At 29.4% G+C, this 21,998-nt stretch overlaps 1 long non-coding RNA gene across 1 annotated transcript; it reads left to right on the top strand.

Annotated features, from left to right (window-relative positions):
* The first annotated feature begins 12,356 nt into the window (after positions 1 to 12,356).
* LOC136968977 (uncharacterized) lies at positions 12,357 to 12,759 on the top strand. Its single transcript, XR_010879737.1, has 2 exons — positions 12,357 to 12,432; positions 12,667 to 12,759. It is a non-coding gene; the product is annotated as an uncharacterized lncRNA (long non-coding RNA).
* Positions 12,760 to 21,998: the final 9,239 nt, after the last annotated feature.

Genomic DNA, 21,998 nt, shown 5'->3' with positions numbered 1-21,998 from the left:
TTAGTAAATTGCTTTTTAATGAGATGTATGTGGCTGCAAGTTTCTCATTATCTCATCGATGTTTAAATGTATGTTGCTAATTGCAATTCGCATATCATCTTCAGGGTTTAAACGCGAGCGGTATTTACTTTTTATTGAAACTAGTTTGCTAAATCTAGTTTCACATAAATACGTTGATGGAAATTGTATTATAACCCTGATAGCATTCTTGCAAAACGAGATATTGCTTTTTTACGGATAGCCAAAATTTTTGGCAAAGCTGACTCTTAAATTGATTTCGAAGAGTATAATCACTAATTAAATTTATCAATTGGTCTTTCTCACTAATTTGAAGAGTTGAACTGCATATGTCGTAGGAAAATGGATCACGAATCCAACCAAGATCGTTTTCAGGAAAATCCTTGAATCTTCTCGAAAAATTTTCCTTTAACTTTTCAATGTGATTGAAAATGATGTTCTTAAATGTAAATTTATCTATATTATTTTCCTTGATAAAATCGTTAAAGCAAAGGAACATGTCGGTGTTGTTTTTATTTAGTTCAGTTTGCCAGAGATAAGCCTATTCTTAAAAGCTTGAATTTTACTGGTTGAAGTTATGATAGTTGAATTCTCACCCTGCAAACTCAAATTTAAGTCGTTAAGTTTTTCGAAAATATCAACTAAATAGCTCAGCTTCCCTAGCTAAACTTCATTGATATAATAACTTGCCAATCTATGTTTTTTTTCGATTAAAACATGTACACTTTATTTCTCAAATCAAATATTCGTCGTAGTATTTTCCCACGTGAACGCCATCTGACTTCGGTGTGTAACAGTAATCTCTAATACGTTGAGCCCATCTCATTGCAAAGTATTAAAAAGAGACGGCTGTTGAGGCTGTTGCATTTAATGTAGTTAATTGAACTAACAGCGTCTTGTAATATGTTGTGCAACTCGTTATCCATATCTTTTGCAACAAGAGCTTGCCGATAAATCATACAGTGATTAAATACCATATGAGGCGCCACTTTCTGAATTAAGCCTGTGAGCGCTTTATTCAAACCTGTTAATGCTGCAGCACTATCAGTACAAACCGCAACACAGTTTGCCCAGGTAAGACTTTTCTTCAAAATATTAATTTATCACTTCGAATATTTTTTGTTCAGTTGTTTTTCCTTCCAAACTTTTGCAACATAAAAACGTTTCTGTTATATCTTCATTAAAAATAAACCTAACGTAAATAATTAGTTGTGACATTTTAGTAATATCGGTAGTCTCGTCCAGTTGTAACGCAAATACAGATGAATTTTGTATGCGTTTTATGACTTCTGACTCGATATTTCGTGACATTTCGGAAATCCGCCGAGACACTGTATCTCTTGATAATAATATTGTTTTTAGTTCATTTTCATATTTATCGCCATGCATAATTGATGTCATCTTGGTTGCTGCAGGAAGAATAAGGGATTCTCCAATTGTATGGGATTTCATTGTTTTTCCTTTATGTTTAGTTTCCAGGTGCCTTTTTAATTTAGCTGGTTTCATGCTCTCATTTGCTAATTTTTCGTTGCAAATGACACATATCAGGCGTTCTTCATCACCAACAACACAAAATGTAAAACCATACTTAATAAAATCTTCATTGTATTATGTTATTTCTTTATTATGAAAATAGGGGTTAAATTTTTTTAAATAAAACAAATAATATATTTTTCTTTAATCATTTTTTTCGAAAAATTCAATAAAATTAACAGAGATCTTTCTCTAATGATAGTACATACCTGATAACAAAGAGTAGTATAGCCCGATAAAAATATACAGAATCATAATTACACAACGTCGCATGAAAAAACTTGAGCAGAAACTAAAACAATTGCAGGCCAACTGCTACATGCTACAACGCATGAAACTTTACATGGAAACGCGCAGTAAAACATTCAGCGATAATTTTTGGTCGTTTGGTTGGCCTTTGAGGATTGTGGCTTTGTTCTTTGTTTGGCTTGGTATGCTTAATGCTTCACTTATCTTATCTCTTCTTTTATGGCTTGGTTGGCCTTGGCTTGGTACGCATGTCTACAAGATGACTACCACAGCCCTTGATTACCACTCCATCTAGTACGGCGCGCATGCTCAGTGCGCACCGTTCGACACAGTACGTATAACATCAATACGTCGGACAAATAGGAGCTTTTTAGTAAAACTGGCGAATTACCGCAAAGAGGGCGCCATCTACCGGAGTGAAAAACTTGCGTCTTCACACTTTAAATACATTACGCATTACGGTCAAAGAATGAGCGGACAGCATTAAATTGCAATTAAACAGTGAGTGACGGCGTTTCACTTTTTATATGTACACTGTATGGTATGCAGCATGCAGGCATAATGCATTTCATAAAAATTTGGCGACCTCCAAAAGACTTTTGGCGTCATCGCCATTAACGATCACTGGGCCAAGGACGTTGAGTCAGAATTGAAATCTCAAAGCAACGAATGGCGAGTAGGAGGTTTACCTCAATGGAAAAAGTTTAGCAAGGTTTAGTCGAAATTGAAACAGATGATGATTACGGCGTATTACCACGAGGGTGTCATTTTGACGGAGAGCAAATTACATAGCCATAACTGTCACGGCAATTATCTACCAAAATTTCGTGCCAAGTCTTTGGCTTAAAATGGACAAGACGCGTTTTGAGCTCTTGCATTGTGGTGTATTTATTCTGCACGATAACGCGTTACGGCATATCGTGACGACCGTAACTTCCCAGCTCAGCTCTTTCGCCAGGGAGAACTTGTACCATTCTCCATAGAGCCCCGACGTCAGTCCCGGCGACTTCGATTTGACTTCCGAACAAAACTGTTTCTGTGACGACAGCGATTCGCCTCGGTTGCAGAAGTTATTTTTTGAGGTACTTGAAAAATACTTACCATTTTTTCTTTTAGACACTTTTCCTTTTTTTGTAGAATTTCCAAGCTAAAGCTAGTCTATCCGCGTTCCTTGCATTAATACAACCATTTTTTAATTGACTTTTATGGATTTAAATCTTTTATTCGTTTATTACGAATGATGGTGAACGATGGCCGTGAAAATAGTCGCCTTATTCCATTTAACCTGGGTCTTCTGCTTGAGCCATACAGGATAATTCGTCCGAAACGCCTGAATAGGTACTACTTTTTAACGGTACTTAAAAAAACCTCGTCGAAGGCATTTCTAAGCAGATCACCTAAGTGTCTTAACTTTAGAAAAAAAACAATAATTTTGTTATGTACAATAATATAGGCCTACATTATATTATTATTTTGTTTATTAATGAAGACTGTTAATGAGTTTCAAATTAGTCGTTTAAAGTAAAATTTTATAATTTGAAAAAAGAAACGAATATTTTATAAATATACTAATGTTAAATGACATAAAAATTAAAAATGTTTATTAGATTTCTTATATTAACATTCATCATGAAATATAACTGATCATGATTCTTCCCTTTTAGGATCCTGCTGCGGTATGTGTAACTTTATTAAATATTTGTATAATCATTATTTATTTTTTAGTTTTAATACTAAGAAGTTGCGCGACTTTATCATATCGCGATATAATTGAGGATAAACCAAAAAGTAACAAGCGATCTCTGCAATTCTTAGATGCGGAAGAGGCGATAAATACACATGCTGACACAAAGAGGAGATCCAAAAACAAAGCAATTGACATCGATTGTTCGTTGTTGTGTTTAGTTTGATTTTCGTAAAATGCACGCAATGCTGTTTGCATTTTTCAGCAAAATGTCGTAGTACTTCTGTACTTCTGTATGTCGAAACGAAGTCACGGACGTTATTGTTTTCTACCATTTTTTAATTTCTAGTCGCAGTCAATGGAAAATGGCACACTTTAATGAAAGTAGACCAAACGGATCTTTAAGAACACAATCAGTAAGCCTCACAGAAACGGCATCGCCGACGCTCCACCTAAATAATGTAATATTAGATATAATTAAAATATAGACTAAATAAAATTTAACATTCTAACGACAAGACGTTCAAACATTTTACAGTTAAATTTAAAACAGAAATTAACAACCAAATAATGAAATAAAATACACAAAAATATGAAAGCAATTACAAGTGCAAATGCAGACTAAGAATTTCTATATTTGGATTTTACTTTTATGTAGAATTTCTTTGCTGAAGCTAGTCCATCCGCGTTCTTGGCATTAATACAAAAATTTTTCAGTTTACTTTTATATATTTGACCATTTTCTTCGTGCATTACAAATGATAGTGAACACATGGCTTTCAGAATTGACGCCTCGTTAACTACAGAGTTCTCAACTTCTGCCATAATGGACAAAACTGTGTTGCAGCGCCTTTTATTAATGTAATATTTGTGCGTTTTAAGTCTAATAGTCAACTTTCTTCTTTTGACTTCAATGAAGTCTTTCTTAATGTGTAATAGTTGATTTTCAAACAGAATTTTATATATGCCCTCTTCTTTCTTTTAAAGCATGACCTTATCATTTCGCAGAATACAATATAAATTAGAAGCTGTTTTGTTAACTATTTTGGAGGTGTTTTTTCTGCCAATTTTTTAGAACTTTTTGCTGTTTGAATTATAAGTAAACTTGGCGATTTTAAATCGATTAGTTTGCGTTCTATTTCTACCTCCTTCATATCTCCTAATTATTCCTCCTAAATTAGACAAAAATATTACATTTATATTATTGTTGTTAAAAAAAGTTTAGATAAATGTTAAATTATCAAATATTTACTGATCATTTTCTTTGTACATATCGGTGGTATTGTCTTTTGTCATACTCGAAGCTCTCTAAAACTGAACTAATGTGAAATATGTATATTCAGATATATTTTATCTGCTTTCTTACTTTTTTGCTTAACTTAGCCTATAAACACGAGTGAATAGCGTAAATTTATTATCAATGTATTATTTTTTGCTGTAGTAATAAAAACACATGTTAATGCAATATGTATAATAGTACCATATTCAAGAAAATATTATAAACAAATCAATAAAATTAAGTGAAACCATATTTAAGCAGAGCAGTGATATCAAATAATTTAGTGTGACATCTGGAAAGATCACAACGCGTGAATTTCTTTTTTAACGTATTCATATTTATTAGAAATATCAATTCAGTTCAACATGACAGTACGATGTAAACCACGCTATAATAATTTGTTTTTTTACCTGTATTTAAAAAAAATACGAATGAGAAGAATTTATGAAAATTGTACAGAAATGTGAATAAATTTAAGCTATTAAATTTAAAACTTAATTCGCAAGAATTTATACAAGTTTCTCTTTACAATAATAATGAAATACTCTTATATTATTAATTAATGCCAATAACACTTTAAAACTGATAATTTCGAGTATTCATGTGTATCACGAAATAGATGCTTGGTAGACGACTTGATAAAAATCCAAACAGATTAAGAACATTGTGAAAAATTATATTTGTCTTGTAATTGACTTGTTTGTATATCTGACAATATTTACTGAATTTTTAAGCGCTGTTTATTTCATCGTGGGTTAATAATAACAACGGTAGTCTGACATAAAAGTAAGAAAAATTGATGGGAAATAAGATGAGTCATATGATGTTTTTATAATTTATATTAACACGTTATAAATGTTTAATTCTTAAATCGTTAAAATCATAAATACATGAAATTTTTGAGAGACTTGCGAACATAAATTTTTTAATGCTATTCTGTTGTGAATTTCTAAATAAAAAAAAAACTTCATAGATTCATTATTCACATTTGCCGTGCGCGATAACATAGTAGTAAACTTAGATTAAATTACTTATTAAAGAATCAAATGCACATTATATTAGTAAAAGTACATCGTAGTGAAATTAAAAAATTTGAACGTAAATGCCGAAATAAGTTATCTAATTTATTTTTACGTACAAATGGAAAAATGTCCTGAAAACCAATTCATAGTTGCCTCAAAATAAAAATTATATAAGCAAACTAGCTGTTCTCCACGATCTCCCCTGCGCGGATTTTGCAAGCAATCACCACTTATATTCAGTATTTCATCAACCATAGTAATAGTTATTTAAAACATATTGCTGAGAATGATGATAATTGCTGAAAATCAAACGAACTGTTTTCAATTTGATTAATTTTCTGGAACGTTTACAATCGTTCTATCATCGAACCAAAATGCAATAACAAATTCGAGTTTAGAACTGTTTGAACATTTGATTAAAAGTCAAAATATATAAAAATTTTAATAACAACGTCTGAAATGTTATCAATTTAATACCCCTAAGTACCCAATGAAGACTAAATGTAGTTGAAAACATAAAATCGCATCTACAATAGTACAGTAGAAGCCGTTCTTCAGGTTAATGCTCTCCTCCCGCGAAAAAATTTTGAAAAGTACATTCCTAGTTTGCGCTCTTATGAAGTACTATAACTGTGTACTAAATTTCTCCTCTTTAGGTTTATCGGCTAGCTCTGGGTGAAATGAAACAGTCAGTCAGTCTGTCAGTTAGGACATGTAATTTTATATATTTAGATATAAATGTAAAACGTACGTGTGTACCAAGACTTCTTACTGTATTTGGAAAACTTTAGTACTTGAAAAAAAAACATACTTTACTCGAAGTGACGATCTATTTACAGAACAGATTGTATCTACATATTTACAAAAACACACACACAGTCTAATGTGTCTTTTTGTGTTCTGGAAACATCAAATAGCGCAACTTTTCCAACGGAAAAAAAATTCCTCTCACCAAAAAAAAAAAAAAATTGAGAGATAATGAATTAATTATTTACCCTGTCAATTGAAGGTGAAAAGTGATTCACATATATCGACACTTACTGCCATATCAGATCTCATTTTCATCAAATGTATATACTTCAATACTATTAATGTAGAAAAAAAATGTGAATATTAGAAGTGACACAATCATGTATTTTGGAACAGGTTATGTTATGTACTGTTTGAAATATTTCTTGTCAGAAATGCCTTTGTCCGAGATTTTACGCACATTATTTTTCAAGTTCTCACAATTTTGTAAGGAATCTTTTACGTTAAAATTTTTAATATAAGTTTCTTCAGTTATAATCGAAGTTTACCAAAAAAAAAAAAAAAAAAAATTAAATGTACAATATGTTTTTATCTTTTGTATGATTGTTCAATCATCTAGAAATTTATTGTAATGACATTCTGTCAGAAGTTTATTTTGTCAGGGATGTAGTTTAACGTATATTTAAACGTTTGCTATAAGTGCATTCACACAGCTACTCGTTTTCGCGGAAACAACGAAAATCTACCATCTACGTATGAATTGATTTATAAAAACTCAAAAATTCAAACATTTATACGATTAAATTATTTTCGTAATTATTAGCGGCTATACGTTATTATTTCCTCTAAGTTATTTTGAATTTAAAAATTCGAATGAGTTAGACCAGTGTTTCTCAACCTATAATCGTCGCCTTCTCCAATAAAACTATTACGTAGTATTGCTCCCTTCACTTCGAAAAAAATTTTGTTGGGTTTATTAGTTCATTTAATAATTATATACATTGTAAAAAATTAAACATTTATTTACTCAAAATACGTATTAGATTTTAATATAATTAACAAAATTAAAAAACAGAAGTTTCAAAAAATTTAACAAATATAATAAAACAGGCATGGGCAAAAGCGATTCAGATAGCTGCATGCGGCTCTTTTTGAGTTACATGCGGCTCTTTTTGAAAGTGCTATCCATCCCAGCTTTACCATACTATCCGCCACGACATTACAGAACTGCGGCTTCCATGCATTTTGCAAAACCTACATTTTGGCTCTTACTGAACTCTTGCTTGCCTACTCCTGTATATTATATATAATTAGATAACAAGTTTAGTTAAATATTTAATAATAGAAATAGTTTTATATTGTTTTTGAAAAAATAATAAACTATAATTTATTAAATTTAATCGGGTCAAAAATTTCTAAGTATATAAGTTAATTGTTACTTATCAACTCATTTTATTATGTCTGTATTCTGAAGAATTATTGCTATATTTTATGTATCATTTGAATAAAGGTATTTAACAGTTATTTTTACGTAAAAATTTTTAATGCACAATTCTTTAGTTATAATGAACTAGAGAGACAAAAGAAATAATGTTATTGAGGGATTTCAATGCAAGAACAGGATCATCTAGAAATAAAAAAATTATTAAAAAATTCGGAGAAAAATTAACGAAAAAGAATGGAAAAAGACTAATGGATTCTGTAATACAAATCACTTTAAAGTAAATAATGGGTTCTTTAAACATAAAGATATCCATAAATATACTTCGATTTAATATACTAAACAGTGAAAATCAATCATTGACTATGTTATTACGAAACAAAGAACGGAAATTAAAATTTCAGATGTAAGAGCACAGAGAGGTGCTACCTGTAGCTCTGACCACTATTTCGTAAGTGCAAAAATCATTATTCTTTACAGAAGAGAAAAAACGGAAATCGAAGTAATCAAAGATCCTAAATTTCATCTCGAATGTTTAGCAAAGAAAAGTACGAGAAGAATGTTTCAGAAAAGATTAGATCAAAAATTGGAAGAAAAAGAATATGATAAAACTATAGAATTAAACGAAAATATAAAAACCGCAATTCAAGAAGCAGCAAATGAAGCTCTAGGGCAAATCAAAAAACATGAAAAAACTTTTAAAAAATTTTCATGAGACAAATAGGTAGAAAACATGATATAACAAATAAATAAATAAATAAATAAAATAACGATGAAAAATAACTTACTTATGATGGATGAACATTAAAAAAGAAAGAGATAGCCTAAGATATAAAGAACAAAAAGTGAGCAAAAAATTTAATTGAGAAAACTAAAAGATTAGGTTAGAATAAAAATTGTAGAGAAATAAAAACATATATAGGAGGAAAAGATGCACCGAAGCATGGAAGTTCCTAAAAAATGTAAGAAATGAGAATAATAATAATAAAGGATTTCAGTTTATTTCAGTTTGACAATGGGAAGAATATTATAAAAATTTATTAGCAGAAGATAAAACTCAATTTATAACAGAAGATAGAACTGAATTTATAACAGAAGATACAAACATATTAACGGATACAGCAATTCATTTACAGACAAAACAGATTGAACAAGCATTTAAGAAACTGAACAATAATAGAGCAAGTGGTAATGGACGAAAACCGACAGAACTGATAAAAAATGGAACAGAAAAATTATTTAGAATAACAAAAACGTTATTCGAAAGGTGTCTTAGTGGAGAAGCTATCTTAGAAAAATTGAAAATTGGCTTCTCGACATCTATGTATAAAAAAAGCAGACAAACAAAAATGTGAGAACTATCGAGGAATTACAATAATAGCGATATTTAATAGATTATATGGACGAATAATATAAGATTTAATCGAAAAAGAATATCAAACAAAAGAGAATGAAAAGCGGAGTGAATTCAGAGCAGGAAGATCACGTATGGATAATATATTCTGTATAAAAGGAATTATGAAAAAAAGATTAGCAACAGGACAGGAAACTAATTTGTTGTTTATAAACTGAACGAAAGCATATGATAATGTCCCAACATCAAAATTATGAAGACATTATAAGAGGTAAATATTAATAACACACTGATTAAAGCAGTTAAAGAATTATGTAGAGAATCTATAACGAAAATAAATATTGTAAAAAATGATATCTGCGGGATTTACGGTATCAAATGAATTAAGACAAGGATGCTGCATCAGGAGGGAAAAAAATTAAGGAATGTGTGCATTAAAATTATGTTGGAATACAAATTTATCAAGATAAAAGAGATACATTAAAAATTAACACAAAATAAGAGAGCAGTAAAGAGATTAAATGGAATATAGTAGAGTGAAAAAAATAACTAAATCAAGAAATAAAAGAATATATAATGCAACTGTCTGTAATGTAATTCTGTTATATGGAGCAGGGCATGGAGAATGACTGGGAAAGAAAAGAAAAAAGTAACAACGGTTAAAATGGATGCATCGAGAAGATCGTGCAGAATCTCGAAAAGAGAAAAAATAACTAATGAGAGAATCAAAGACTTAATGAGATTTTAGATTAAATAAAAAGGAAACAAGTTATTTGGTTTGGACATGTGAAAAGAATGAGTGATGAGAAACTCCCAAATATGTCGATGGAATGCATTCTACAAAAAAAGGAAAAGAGAAAAAGACCCAGTCAAACCTGGTACGACGGAGTAAAGATAGTATGTAGTGAAAACGAAATTAAAGAGGATTGGTGTGTGGATAGAGAGATATGGATAGGGTTTCTGTAGATCGAAAGGCGACGTCAAATGCTGTAAACAGAATTATATATATATCATATATATTTCGGTTTATGGCATATATATCTAATGATGTGTTTATAAACACATCGTTACAGATTATCCCAATAATGCAATAAAATGTCGGTAATCCGGTTTTTTATTGCAGAAAAACGACCTAGAGCAACGAGAGGATAAAAGCCTAGTCTCTTGTAATGGGTGATCGTATAGACAAAGTAAGGGTACGACTGCCAAACTTGCAAATTAGTAGAAATAATACGAAAATAGTCAATGCTTGTTATTCAAATTGCAAGAAGTGTGTAGGTTTAGAAATAATTACGTACATTTCTTAAGAAGTCAATTTCACTGAAAACTGATTATGAAAATTACGTCGCATCAAATTTTATGTTCAACTATGAAAAATTGAATTAATACAAACCGATGAAGAATTACTTTATGTACGTACAAAAAGGCTTATATTTATTTAATAGAGTAAAACCTGTCAAAACAGAACCTGAATGAAATAGAAAGCTGCCTGAACAGAACTTTTCAGAACAAAACGATTTTTTCTTTAAAAAATCTGTTCTAAATGCAAACCTACCAAACTGATAAAAGATATTCAGTTCCTGGCTATTTCGGATTATAGGTTTAACTAGATATGAAAATTGCTCAAGTTGATGTATATCAATTATTTATTATTAATATTTTTTGTGGTATATAACAATATAATTTCTGAGTAAAAAAATTAAAAAGAATATGGCCGGCGTTATTTACATTTTATTAATAATGATATAAATACGACTTTTTCACAAATACGTCTTGATTGTGGCAAAGAACACCAGAGGACGCTCTACCTGTTTTATATTTTTACATTTATGAGTTGACACAAGCGAACCATCAATATCATTATCCAAATTATTGAGTTAAAGTCTAATTGCGTATAATACAGTTCAAAAACTTTTAAAAACAGACAAAAAGTTTAGGTGTAGAGAAATAATTACAAAATATTCAAAAGGTATTAAGTTACTCAAATTTTAAAAATAATCATGGATAGTTATCGAATTTTAACTATGTACAGTAGTTTTCTACTTCATAATGTTCATCACACCTTGGATGTATTAAAGTCGTTATTGTTGTACCTGTTTTTCATACAGATTATTAATTAGAATAAGTGTAAATATATACATCTTGTTGGAATTACTAGATTACTTTCTAATTAATTTTATGTAAAAAATAGAAGCTCAATGTAATGAAATTTGGTATGGTGATATTTGAAGACACGGGTTAAACATTTTGATAAAACAGAAGTATTTAATTTTCTGAAACCGTGTTGTCTTAATTTCTTTGATTTACTAACTCAAAGTATGTTACCATTTCAACACTTGGCAGTAATTTATCTTTATTTGGTTGAATGACGGTAATTCATCTTTATTTAGTTATTTAGTCAACTAAATAAAGATGAATTACCGCCAAGTGTTAAAATGATAACACACCTTGTGTAGGTGAATCAAAAAAAAGTATTCATACTCGAATTTATTGCAATTTTGACATTCCAAGTATCAGGGATTTTATGTGCAAAACACTCATACTATTCATCAGTACATGAAAAAAAGAGATTTACTTTTATATAATTCTATTCTGTAGGTGCATAGCAGAATTCGATGAACACTTCTTTTGCTGACTTTATTCAATCATTGACGAGTCCTTCAACTTCTTCAAATTTGCAACTTGCTCTGGATACAAATTTCCGGGCAAATTTATGTATAATCACAACCGAAAATTGCAAACAATTGAGATCATAAGAGTTCCTGCCTCATAAATGCAATAGTAGTTAGTTTGGGTACTAAGTTTTTCAGGAAATGTCATCCTCGTGTTAAGAAATGTAATCGGATTACGCATTTGGCTTGCGATATATCTGTCTAGAAATCGTTGAATAAAAATAAAGATTGAATTTTTCACGAAATAGCTTTTATCTTCCTTGGTCTCACTTTTAAGATATTTTGTTATTTTATTAACATTAACAAATTATGAACTATTCTGATTAAACTTTTCTAAAATAATAAAAAATATTAAATATGTATAATTATCTTACGATTAATTATATATTACAGCGAACAAAACCTGCTTCAAATGGAAAATAATACTACGGTAAAAAAAATGTTTGCATAAAAAATAACTTAAATTTAACGTATCGTGTTTATCGTTTCATGAAATTCCTAACTGGATAATTTTTACCGTATTCTAAATATTAAATTACCATAACGTAGAATTACTCGTACAGTATTTCATTAACCTTGAAACAGATTTACATAATTTATTTAAAAAAAATTTTATTTCTGTACAGTTATATAATTCAAACATTTTTACTTTCCTTTATTTTAGGATTCCCGAAAACCGAAGTCAAATCTGAATTCAAATAAACTGATTTCTTTTTTTGATGTGAATTAAATACAATGTAATTTCTTGCAAATTGAATCCGTCTCCTTTATTTATTTTACAAATTATAATGCAGAAACTGAATTGTATTATATTATAAATGTCTGATTCTGAAAATCACAAAATATACTAATAAATTCACAAATAAATTTTTCTTTGTTATGCCAATTTACAAATGCTAAATTTTTTAATCAAATATCTTCTGAATCTAAAGCTACTTTCAAAACTGTTTAAAGTATAGTTTAGAAAATTAAGAAATAATTTTATATACTGAGTACAATGACATGTCTGGACAATGGCAAATGATGACCACATAAAACATAAAAGTTGTTTAAAAGTGTCTGTTATTGGAAATTCCAATATATAATAAATTGTTTTAAACGTTAAAGGTTCATTTAGAATAAAACGAGTTAGGAATTTCTGTCATTATCCGTTGAAATTTTTAAAGTTACTTTAATAATCAGTTTTATTTGTCGACAACTGCGGTTGACTTTTTGTCAGAAATATGCAAAAGCATGCTGAATTGAATTAATGAAACAGGAAAACTACAAAGGTAAATTATATAAGCTTTGTTGGTTATGAAGGTTATGCATTTTGGATTCTATGATCCTCACAAGTCCTTTTTATTGTACAAGAGTCTAACTGAAAATACAAGTTTTAGGTTATTAATTTAAACATATGTATGATTGCAGTGAACATAGTATTATACGAACGTTAAGAAATAAATGTGTTACATTAAACAGGTAACAATTAAACTGTTAGATATTTTCCAATATCTGAAAAAAAAGGAAAATAAGCGGATGTGAAAAATGTTTTATGAACACTAATTTTTAAATAAGAAGAATAGATATACATAAAAAGAATATTTGTAGATTATATAAAGTGAAATATAATTAAATTAGTTTAAAAACATTATAAAATTCTTAAAAAGAACATGTGTAAGCTACAAAATTGGAATAAAATATACTATTAAAAAAATGAAATGGAAGATAAACTATCATTGCATAATACAAAACTAGATTGTTAGGTGAACTCTATAAATAAACATATAAACCATGCATTTAAAAGAAGATAAATAAGTAATAAATAAAACTAGCAATTAATAATTGTACACATTTCCACAATGCCAGTCTGCAATTTTTTGTCACGATGCTTTCAACTTTAGTAGTGTTTTGTCTCTGTACGTCACGCTTTTTTTGTTAACGAGTTCGTATACACTTAATGGAAGCCTTCTGCTTTCGGTACATGGACTTTACTTTCATCTATCTAACTCTATTCTAGAGAATAAGAAGAACAGTCAGAAAGGGAAACAGACTTCAGTTAAAATTTATATGTCTGCCAGCGATTTTTGAAAATTTTAACAATTTACTCTTTCTTTAAATGAATAAATCTAAATTTTTATTAGGGTCTTCATTCTATCAATATAGCAATATGCAAATTTTAGGAATTGCGAACGAATATTTTTCCACCTGTGTCTCTCTTAATTTCGAGAATGTAGTTAGATAGAAAATAGAGAAAACAAAGTATGGTGAACTTAGTGGCTAGACGCCCGATTATCCGCATATAAACTTCTGGATTAGATCGGAAGTCGCATTATATTAATTCAAATATTTTCTCGTGAAAGGAGTCAGATAGATGACCCTATTGTTAACAAGAAAAGTATCATTTACAAGGGCAAAACAATTTTATATTTGAGAGCAGATAACAAAAAAATTGCACCTTGGTATTGTGATGATCTCGCAATAAATAATTTTACTTTTATGTATTCGTTTCAAATTATAAAAAAGCATAAGAAACAGTCATTTAACTTCCGTACATATTAAAGTAAAAAGAAAATTGAAAACAGCTTAAAGTTTTTGTAAACATTTACGAATTTATCCTATTAAAATTGCCAGAACAAACAATATCACATTGAAAACCACATTACGAAAAAAAATAAAATTTAAAGACTACTCGCACAATAATCATGTAAACGAATAACCTTATATACAAATAACCGTAATAATTACATATATCAGAAATTTATAATTAGCTAACGTACCAAAAATAAAGATGTAACACTTATAAACGCTTTTAATTTATTTCAGAATTTTTTAGGGTGTTGAGAATAAGTAATGGATGATTTTGTTGTATGCCGAAATTGTACACTTCTAAAGGTGTTTAGATTCGTCTTTCTTCGATATTATATTATGGAACAATGAAATACACCGAATTCAACAGTTTTCTTCTTTGATCGACGGGTATAAATTGTACTTTTACATTCGATAGTAAATATTTATGATTTCTCGGATATTTTACATTCTTAGTTCGTAATGTCAAGTTTATGATCAATATAAATATATTTTTGAGTAAATAAACACTAGATCCAGATAAAAGAAGTTATGTTCATTATTTCTACGTTATATTTAATATAATAGTAAATATAAATAGTTTTTACAAATGCAGAATTTTTAAAAAAAACCCTAAAATTATTTGTGATGTTTCTAGATGTAGCACATTAAATCAGTGATTATCTATCAAATAAAAAGTCACGGACTGACTATTCACACATTAATGAGAGTTTTAAATTTTTACGGTCGATTTCTTTGCCCCAGTTTCCTAGATTGTTTCGATATTACATTTTAAAGGTAATTGCCTTAAGTAGTGGGCACAATTTTATATATATATATATATATATATTTTCTGAAGAGGTTCGCAAAATATAAGCAATCCAAAATTACAGACATTGCCAAAAAAGCTGTATTTTTTTTAATCATCATTCAGCATTGCAGACGTTTCCAGAGAAAATTCTGATGGGTCTAGAAAGGTCAAATTTTATAATTAATTTTTGTTGTTATCAGAGAGATACTGGCAAAACTTTCGGGTTCAATAGGTAGAAGTTCAGAAATGTTTCCTATACAAATTCTACGTTTGGCATTAAAGCAAAATTTGAAAATTATTAATACAGTTAAAACTCTTGTGGTACGGCTTTGTGAAGCCAAACGGGTTTTTCATAAAAAAAAAATTTTACGAAAATAAAATGTGAACCTTTTCTCAAGTGAAATAATTTGTACTTGGATTTTCTACATTTCAGATATTTTTAATAAATAAAAATATAAATACGATTTTTTCACACAGGTAAACATTTTGCTTTAGTCCTTCTTTTTCGCCGTTACAACATCAGAAATCCTTGAAATTCGCAAAGTTACGAAGACGACCTTTCTACTGCCAAAGAACACCAGAGGACGCTCTACCTGTTTTTACATTTTTACATTTTTTTTTTTTTTTTCTTTTGCAGAGGCAGTGGCCTAAATATAAAGGTCGTTTCCGTAACTTTGTAAATTATAAGGATTTCTGATGGTGTAACGGCGAAAAAGAAGAACTAAAGCAAGGTGTTTACCTGTGTGAAAGAATCGTATTTATAGTTTTATTTATTAAAAGTAAATAACGCTGGCCATGTTCTTTTTATTTTCTTATTCCGATATTTTTCTTTGGGTTTTAATATTCTTTTACACATCAAACAATTTCGAAGTCTATATTTTAAAAATCATGCTTTTGATATTGAAAAAGAACATAAATTCATATTCTCGATTACTAAATTGATAGAAGTAATGCCTTTGGCCGAACAATCTTAATATTTGCACTAAAATTTATTTTTCAGCTTTAGTATATCTGTAATTTTGCACTAATATTAATTAATAAAATAAATACAGGTGGATCTTCAATAACAAACACCTTTGAACGGAAGCAATTTATTCAGGAATATTACTTGTTGAAATGTAAAAAAAACAACCTGCAAACAACGGTCAATTTTGAACAACTGGTAACTTTTTATGGTTTAGTGTTCTTGTCAGCAGTTGCTGTACAGATGTTTAAATGTGTATAAAATAAATTGAAATTACAGAATTCTTCCTTTCCATAGCGATATTGATTTTTACAAAATATATATATCATATTTATATATAATTACGAAAACAGAATAAAAATAATAAATAAATTAACAATTCAGAGTAAAATGAAAGTATTATGATATATAAGTCTTTAAAGTTGAAAATTACAGTACTTGTTTAAGTATAGTTGTGTTATACATTTTTTTTTTTGATGAGAATTTAAAATTTCTTTCTGATATTTATGATCAATGTAAGATGTTCAACGCGACATACTACAGTTGAGCCAGTAAGTTTTCAGACATGCACTGTATTTCATTACTTCACATTTGTGTTGTTAACAAGTTCTGTTAGTGACTTGCTCAACAATTTTCAAACAATTGATGAAATATGAAATAGGAAATTGTATTTTTTAAACTATACAATCATTTATTAATTCAATGACTCTCTATTTAACATCTCTCATTGAAATGTAAAAGAAAAATCTTTATGATTTACCAATAAAATACGAAAAGCCGAAAAAATAATATTCTAATAAAAGTAGAGATGATATCTATTATCATCATTATATATCTTGTGTCATTATATATAGAATTTTATTTACTGATTTATTTTCACACACAAAATGGAATAATCCCGAAAGACAGTTGATATCCATTGCCAAATTTCAAAAATACACATAAAAGCAAAAACAACAACTTACATAGACATTTTTAATTTAATATGTAAATTTAAAACTAATATCCATATACTGTACATACATAAATAGTGAAAGAAATTCCACTCATCAAAATATCCAAACAGAAAGATCAAAGCCAATTTCATTTTCAACAGTTGATAGATTTTCCCAACGAACAGAAAAGAAAACAGCTTAAATGTATTTTCGAAAATTATTTTATTTATGATTCTTTCAATGTTTTATTATATGCGTTTCTGGCTGACGTCAGGTTTTATATATTGTATAAATAATAACAGTCCACCAATAAATTTTTATTTTTCCTTTTCATTTCCACCAATGAAATACTGCAATTTAATTTAGTAGAATTGTAAAAAAAATTTAAATCTTTTTTTCACTAAAATTAATTTAAACTAATTCAACTCCATGAAAAAAGCTGCATAATTAGTGAGTCCAGCATCTTGCAATGGTTCTGTGCATTCTAATGGGTGGACAGATGCAGTTTTCTAGGTTTTTTTACGTTTGTGTCAACAAAATTTGGGTCAGTTGTCGATAGAAAGTCTTCCCACAAAGCATCTCTCTCAGCAGATTGCATTATCGTAAGCGAGCGTAAACGAGAAAACCATTATCTATCAATGACTTGGTAAATAAACCATTAAACACTAGTAGTAGTTAGTCTCAAGCTTTTGCCACACTAACGGTCCGTCTATGTTGAGTATTGTGAATTTTCTTGAAATGCTCTAACATTTAAATTGCAATATTGGGGAAACCTATATAAATCTGTACTACCGGATTTATTAGATAATTACCATGATGTATTTAAAATTGGCCTAAATTTTTCGTTCGGTTCTCACAGTTGTTTTTTGAAAAATAAAACTAAAAATAAAAAATTAAAATTTACGCTTTAGTAAATAATTAAGGCAATTTATACGCGTCAAAGTTCGGTACTATGGAACTGTACAAATTCTGTTCAGTTTGTTCGGGTGAAAACATCCCGAAAACAATTGGCAATAATTATTTATGCGTAATATAATTTTACGGTTTTTCAACTTCGAAGTTTTATATATAAATTAACTCACAATAACGGTCATTTCTTAAGTTCTTTTAAGTGTATATTGTTTGTATGTTTAACTATATGTTTTTCATTATTTTCATTGTATTTACAAATTATTACAAAATAAAGTTTTTGTTAGTTTTTGTGTTTTTTGTGCAGTAATGAATATCAGGCTGAACAAGAAGTAGTACACACCTGAGACAATTTATATATTAGGGGTCTACGGCAAATTAAGTCATTATATTTAAAGGAGAAAAAGAAAAAACACTTTTTAGAGTCTGTAACGAAATAAGAGCAAAATGTACAGGACATCTTTATTGAGGTTTCAGATATATTACTTTAAAAACATACAAATGTTTTCTGTTGTTGCTTTTTAAAATTTTTACGATATTTTTTATTTGTAATTAATTTTTCAAAACAAGTGTTTTTTTACGAAGGAGTTTTGTTCTATTTTTTACGTAAATGTGAGATGATACGAGGAAAAATTATTAAACATGTTTATTAGTTTTGAAATTAATTTAATAATATGTTATATAATCTGGAGTAACGATAAAATTATTTTGTCTAGAAACTTTAATTAGTAATTAAATTATTTTTTAATATATTAAAATATAATCAAGTATTTATTTATGATTTTATTTTATGCAACAACGATTAACAAGGACAAAAGTATTTCTTTGTAAAGACGGCTGGCGAAAATGCAATTTAATAAAGTAAAAATAACATCATAGATACTAGACATATCTTCACTGCTAGCCAGGTCCAATCACCACGAACAAATGTTCTCCAATGCAGAGATGCTCTTCTTTTGTTGGTTACTCCTCTGCACAAATATGTAAAAGAGTTTAAAATGTTAACAGGTGACAATCCCAACACAACTAAAAAGCCTACAAAGAAAGGTCGTCTCTGCATTGAAGAATAGTTTTCCTGGTGATTGGACATGGCTAGCAGTAAAGATTTATCTGATATCTGTAACGTTATTTTTACGTTATTAAAACGAAGATATTTCTTCTTAGCTTTTGTGGGAGATGTCTGTGCTGCAATCTGCATCTCTCGGGTCATAGGATTCTGGATCTTCTACGGAATCACTTCTCTCTTTGTGCCAATGTTCATTCTTTGTCATTTGTTTAGTGTAGGATCTTCATGATGAATTTTAATGTACGTAACGGTTTCATGCGCTTCACATGGACCACATAAACTCATGAGTTTTACAGTATATGGCTTCTATTTCATAGTTTTCTTTTATTATTGTTTTTTACCTTACAACTCTGAAGCTATATTTATATTTTAGAAGTTTATCCTTTTGTAATTATTTCTGGATAGCCAGTAACACTAGCTTGCTTTTAAAATATTTTTGGTATTCTTGGCGTTTATTGTATTTATTCATACATAGATCTTTTGCGTAAAACATTAGGTAATAGAGTATACCAAATAGAATGGAGTGATGCCTCTAGGCTCATTTCATTCTATTAACGTGGTATTATATGCAAAACCAGAATAATTAGTAATTCTGACCACTCTGAAGGGTTTGGTTTATAGAAATGATTTAAAATATTCAATTTGTTCTAATAGTTTTTTTCTGCTATACCGCTTTCTCAAAGATGATAAGCAGTTGTATGCTTTGGGTTAATGAACTTAATTTGCGAAAATGTTTGCGATCCTTAGAGATAAAATATAATCATTGATCAGTGCTTATTTCTCGATGACAATCGTGCCTTAAAACCACTGCCGTAACTAGGCAGGTGCAACAGATGCATCCGCACAATGCACACTTAAAGGGGGGGCCCAAAATGCATGTATTTTGTTTTATTATTTTCCCAAATCAAAGTAATTAAGAGGCCTAAATGCAAATTCTTGCACAGGGCACAGGAATGGCTGATTACGGCACTGCTTAAAACAGTGAAACTTTTTATGAAGTCAATATCATCCTTGGAGCATTCGCTTCGGATCGCAGCTATTTGCACATAATCTGTGAAAAAAGAGACTGCAGTTATGGTATGGGTACCTCGTAAGCTATTTTTAAGCAATCAGACAGATCGATGTAAGAGATCTCATTCAAAAGGTGCCTGGACTGGTACTGGCATCGGCATACCTACTTTTAGACTATTAAGACTTAGAATTAATTGACAGGATGGACATGCTCTTACGTAGTCACGAATTAAACGAAACATTTTGGCCAAAAACATGTCGAATTGTTTTTCGTACATTTTTTCAACTCAAGGTATTCATCAAAGTTGCTAGAGTCATCAGCTTCGATAATCTCCAACTGCCGACTTATAAATAAAACTTGCCCTTGTTTTATACCAGCTGAAAGATAAGGATGTTTAACAAGAATTCCTTTGTGTAGGAAGAAACACTTAAATGTGGGAACCCGTTTCAAATAGCTACAGCTATTATTTTTCCCTTAGATAATACTTTTATTTCCTGGCAAAATGCACTATATAATTGTGCATTTATTATGTCAACTGACTCCATAGAAGCAATAAATAAAATGTTGTCCTGTTTGCTTTTCGTTTGGAATTCGGGTGAAACAATCAGGTCTTTTATGATAGGCACTTAGTTTGTACACTATATCAAAGTCGTAAAAACGTTGGCTTAATGACCATCTACACAGACAATTATTAGCGTAATTATAATCCCATTCGCCAACGCAGACTATAACGATTAAACGAAATAATGGATTGATGATAGTTGGAAAGTTCTTAAAATAAATCGTTTAAAACAGGAGTTCCCAACCTGTTTTGTCACGGACGCATTTGAGATTGCAAAAATACTGGAGGACGAAGATTGAATTTAAAAAAAAATTAATCATTATGTTTTTTATATAACATGCATTTTGTAACATATATTTGAATTAGTGCGATTTTTGACAGTGCGTTTCATTTGCTAATTTCTCACAGTTAAGTGTGTAAGATAATACCAATCGTAAATAATTTTCGAGATTATTAAGTTGAAATCAGATTTTTGATTTTATAATATTTATGGTGGAAAAGAAAGATTCGCACAAATATGTGGGATCAAAACAGGATTTGACTTTGAAGGCTCCTCTCAAAAGAATATACTTTTTATAGTAAACTAAATTACAAAAGTTTGCATTCGTATCGTGAAATTTTAATATGATATTTTGAAAATCTGAAATTTCTTCCTCAATTATCGATGTTTCTTTTTAAAGAAGTTCTGCTATAGATTTTGCAGTTTCAGTAATGTCTACTTGTGTACTGAAAGCATTTACAAAAAATGTAGCCACGGGTTAAATAATGGTAAATTTCTGTAATTTAGTCTTAAATTGTTCCAGAAGTTTTCCAAAGTGAGTAATAAATAATTTTAGGTGAAAATTTTTTTCACCGGTCACTTTTTTATCAGTGTACAAGAGAAGTTTTCGATATATTATTTATCCAAAACTGTATTTGGCTCTGAATGGCTTTATAGAGCTAATCATTTCAACGAAATGTTTATTGTTTCCCTGGAAATCCAAGTTTAAACTGTTCAATTTTTGACATATGTCAGTAAAATGGCCAAGTGCATTATCTAAAAGATGAATAAATCGGCCATGTGCTTTGCGTTTACTTAACTATCTTATATCTGTATATAAGATAAGGCCAGCTTGAGAGGATTCGTCCTTTTCTACAAAACTTTTAAACAATGTGTGAAAAAGGATTTGCTGAAATTTTTCAAATTATTT

Source organism: Centruroides vittatus, unplaced genomic scaffold (genome assembly GCF_030686945.1).
Source record: "Centruroides vittatus isolate TY-2023 unplaced genomic scaffold, ASM3068694v2 contig_166, whole genome shotgun sequence".
NCBI classification, from domain to species: Eukaryota; Metazoa; Arthropoda; class Arachnida; order Scorpiones; family Buthidae; genus Centruroides; species Centruroides vittatus.
The sequence above is the reverse complement of the archived record's forward strand: the minus strand, read 5'-3'. Positions and strand labels throughout refer to the sequence as shown.